Raw genomic sequence first — 5,109 nt, forward strand, 5'->3', positions numbered from 1 at the left:
AATCCTATTATTTGTTCTTTAGACTATATCAAGAAAATAAGCTTTTATCAGTTCACTGATTCCACTTTCTTAGCAAGTCATATATATTTCTGTAATTTCCATTATTACCTTCCTACAGCCTATATAGGGAAATTATATATTTGTCTCCTTAATTCATGTATTCATTGTCTCTAGCCCACATCTACTTACTAGAATGTATGACTTCTCTCCTATTTAACACTTTTTTATTAAACAAGTACACAGTAGACAATGGACAAATATTCTTTTAACATGCTTTAATATTAAAATCTAGACTTAATAAAAGAAACTGTTCCATTTGTTAACAAATAAATATGAACCACTTACTAACTGAGGTTTTGTAGTATGCACTTAGAGTATTAGCCTTGACTATTCAAATGAAAAAAAAAGATAGAAAATACTGCATTTATTTATTTATTTATTTTGCTAACATTAGAGATAACACACATGTTATACGCATTAGAGTGGCCCTTATGGCATAATGAATTATGTGTTTAGATGCCAACTAAAAACTGTGCAATATAAATCTTCTGGCAGCACCTTAGATATGGATGTGTTGTCTCCTATAAATATTTACAGCCTCAGAAATCAAATAAAGTGTCACATATGACATTGATGGCAATACATTTGTCTTAGGGTTTATATGCATTATACTTACATATTATGTTTATTATATATTATTTACAAAACCAAACAAGTTGTTGTGGAGTCTGTGCAGACTAACAACACCACCAATTGTGTCAGAGTAGAACTATAACTCCACAGTATTTTCAGTAGTTGATTTTTCTAGAGTAGATCGCTAGCTCTTTCTTTCAAGGTGTCTCTGGCCAGACTACAATTTACAATCTTTGGCTAAAAATTGGGTATCTTAACCATTTGTGCTACCCAATGGGCCTGTTTGAATATATAACAAGTGAAGAATTGTTCTTAATGGTGTACTTGCAAATTTGACTCTATGAACGTGAAAACCGACAAAAGTTATGCAAATGTTTAGGTCTTTTGTTCATAGAGTCGCTATGAGTTGTCTATGACTCAATGACACTTAACAATAACAACTTAGAGAGAGCTCTGTTGCCCTAGTCAAAGGTGGGTTATTTTAATCTGTTGCACTCAGGCCTCATTTTAATTGTTTTTGGTCAAACGTTCTTCTAAGCGGTATAGCCTGGTCTCTCCATTTACTGTACAGAGGTAACACATGGTTGCTGTGATAATAAACACTGCAATACTGATATGTCAAATGCAATAGTGGTTACCCATGGTGGACAGTGTTTGGTGGAGCTCCCAATTAAAACAAGCTTGGAAGCAGGAGTGGCATCCCTTCTGAAATAGCTTGCCTCCGGAAACCCTTTGAATATGGAGAAACAAAGGAAGTTATACAAGTGTTCAGGTCTTTTGTTCATAGGGTCACTATGAATCGTCTACAACTTGACAGCACTTAACAATAGCAACAACAATGGAAAGTAGTGAACCGTGCAGTGTTTCTTTACTCTTCTGAAGACTGTTTCCTGGTCCAAGTATAGTGCTCACATAGGTACAATCAAGTGTTCTGGAATCCCAGAGTTTGTTTTAATCCACACAGTCAAATTCCTTTTCATAGTCAATGAAACAAAGATCCTCTGGTATGCTTTGCTTTATACCAAGATCCATCTGACATTGGGATTAATGTCTCTAGTGCCATAACCTCTTCTAAATGAAGCTTGTATTTCTGTCAATGTACTGTTCCAGTGATTTCTGGACCATCTTCAGTAGGATTTTGCTAGTGTGTGATATTAGTGACGTTGTTTGTTTTTGTTATGTGCCGTCGAGTTGCTTGTGACCCTATGTACAATACCCTTAAACTCCACTCTGTCCTGTTCCAATCACACCATCTCCAATATACCCATCCCAATTGCCCCAGTCACTGAATAAATCCACCTCATAGAGGGCCTTTCCCTCCTGCACTGTCCCTCCACCCTACCAAGCATGTTGTCCCTCTCCAAGGATCGGTCCCTCCTTACAACATGTCCCAAGTATGTTAGACGGGACCTCAGAATTTCCACACTCTGTCAGGTTTGTTTGTTTGTTTTTGTTTTGTTTTGTTTTGTTTTTTAAATAGGCTTAAACATGGATCTCTTCCAGTCAGTTAGCCAAGTAGTTTTCCTCTCGATTTCTTGACAAAACTTAATGAGCACATCCAGGGCAGCGTCTGTTGAAATGCATCAATTGGTATTCCATCAATTGGGCTTTATTTTTTGCCAAGTCCTTCAGAACAGCCTGAACTTCCTCCTTCATCACCATTGTCTCTTGATCATATGTTGTTTCTTGAAATTCATCTGTATCAGCCAGTTCTTTTTGATACAGTACACCTCTTCCATCTTCTTTTAATGCTTCCTGAATCATTAAATATTCTGCTCAGAGCATCCTTAAGCATTGCAACTTACTGCTTGAATTTGTTTTTCAGTTCCTTCAGCTCAAGAAATGCTGAGTGAATTTGGCCCTTTTGATTTTCTGACTCTAACTGCTTGCACATTTCATTATAATACTTTGTCTTGTCTTCCCAAGATGCCCTTTGAAATATTCTTTTCAGCTCTTTAACTTCTTGATTTCTTCCTTTGCTTTGGCTTCTTGACATGCTAGTGCAATATTCAGAGTCTCTTCCAACATCAGTTTTGGTCTTTCCTCTGTAATGACTTTTTGCTTTCTTCACGGATAATGTTCTTGATATCTTCCCAAAGCTCATCTTGCCTTCCTTGATTAGTGGTCAAGGCCTCAGATTTATTTCTGAGTTGGTTTTTCAATTTGGAGGGATAGACTCAAGATCAAATTCGTATTTAACCTTCTTTAGCTTTAATTTAAATCAGGAAAGGAGTGTGTCAGGGATGCATCCTGTATCCATACCTTTTCAATCTATATGCAGAACAGATCGTTCATTCAAAAAGCAGGGCTCTGTCTGGAAAAATGTGGTATCAGGATTAGAGGTTCACTCATTAACAACTTACATTTTGCAGATGACACAGCCTTCCTTGCTGAAACTGAAGAAGACCTGAAAGGTTTGCTGCAGAAGTCAAGGACTGTAGTTCTCAATATGGATTGAAGCTCAGCATCAAGGAGAGAATGATTGTCACCACTGGGCCAATTGGCAGCATCATGATTGATGGAGAGGAGATAGAGATTGTTAACCATTACAACTTGCTCAGCTCCACAATCAACACTCTTAACACCAGCAGTCAAGAGACCAAAAGATGACATGCATTTGGAGATTGTTCTGTTAGTGAGCTCTCCAGAGTGCTGAAAAGCAATTTAGACTAAATTGCAGCTAATCCAGGAAATGGTCTTTACAATTGCTTGCTATGCATCAGAGGGCTGAACAATGACTACGAATGATGGAAGAGAATTTGATGTCTTTGAATTGTCATGCTGTAGAAGGGTTTTGAATGTTCCATGGACTGATAAGAAAACAAATAGTTCTGTCTTGAAGAGGATAAAACCAAGTTTCTCCTTGGAAGCTAGGATTTTGAAGCTCATCTCACATACTTTGGGCATGTGGCCAGGAGAGAAAGGTCCTTGGAGAAGGACATCATGCTTGGAAGTGTGGAGGACAGTGCAGGAAAGGAATACCCTGGATGAGATAGATTGACACAGCTCGTGTGTTGGAGTTAGTGAGATTGGCCCAGGACAGGGCAGGGAGGGTTCAGAGTTGCTGTACATAAGTTCACTATGGGTCACAGGTGACTTGTCAGCACATAACAACAATAACAATGGAAAGTAAGGAAATTAGGCAAATCAGACATTATCTTTTATAAGATTTTATCTTGTATTTTTTAATATGCTAAAATGTCAACGTTTATTCAATTTGATTCCTATATTAATTACTACTTTTATAATTCAAACAAAGGGACATAATTAAAAATGGTACATGAATACAATGTAGTGATAGGGTCAATTTTTAACAATTACTCTGAATTAGATCTGCATTTATCCATTTATTTAAACATGTGTTAGGTGCATCTCAGAATTCCAGTTATGCTGTGGTGAACAAGAGGAACCCATTCCCTTCATTTATAGAGCTCATAAAGCGGGAAACACATGAGACATTTTAAACATAATGTGACTTCATGCAGAGTTCAAGTAATCTGAATACTCTTAATTATTTTACAAATGCCTAATATATTGAATACTTTCTAAAGCACACAGTATTAGATTCCAACTATAATTATTCATTAATACAGAGAGCATCTCATTATCTTTCCAGGTTGTATTTTATAGCATTTCCATAAAGATTTTGTTATAGAACATACATAGTAAGGTCAATGAAATGGTTGTCAATAGAAGATTTCAACAAATACCAGCCTGGGTTTGTGTTCCTATTAATGCTAGCAAGTCTGTTGACAGAACCTTATACTTAATACAAGATATCTCGGATCTTCAGAGCTAAAATAAGAACAACCTTAAGTATTTTCATAATCTTGAATAATTTAATGAAATAATCTCTATAAAGGCTTAGAACATTGCCCTCTATGTAAGACATCATTGGCACTAAAATAATTATTGTTATTATTACACTATTTTAATATGTTTATACAATATATATTTTATGCTATTTTGTTTAAGTATATTTTATGCTACTGTTAGAGATTTTCATTATGCATACTAAATATTTTTAACACTTTTCAAACAACCAACATGCCTCTTTTAAAATCTTATTATGATCGGAAAAATCTGCATATCGTTGACCTTTCTGTTTTTCTGAATATGCTTCTGATTTTGCCCTTGATCACATTTCCATCTGTGCATGTTTGTCTCTTTTGTGTATCCTCACCCTTAAATGTAACTCTTGTCAACTTTTATAAGAATGTCATAATAGAAAAATAGCAGCTTATGTGCTCATTTTTATTTTCCGTAATAACTCCGTGGTGAACTAATGTTAATTGAATCTGTCGATATTTTATTCCTAACTTTTTATTTTCCTTATATTTTCTCGCAAAGTACCAATGATTGCTTAAAATGTTTTTACATTTTCTTTGCCTGTTTTTCCACTAGCAGTTGATTTATTTGTATTATTCTTTTTCACACATACAATTGTTGTTGTTAGGTGCCGTTAAGTCATAGCTG

This window comes from Elephantulus edwardii, unplaced genomic scaffold (genome assembly GCF_000299155.1).
Source record: "Elephantulus edwardii isolate Elephantulus edwardi_28Jun2011 unplaced genomic scaffold, EleEdw1.0 scaffold00073, whole genome shotgun sequence".
Classification (NCBI taxonomy): Eukaryota; Metazoa; Chordata; class Mammalia; order Macroscelidea; family Macroscelididae; genus Elephantulus; species Elephantulus edwardii.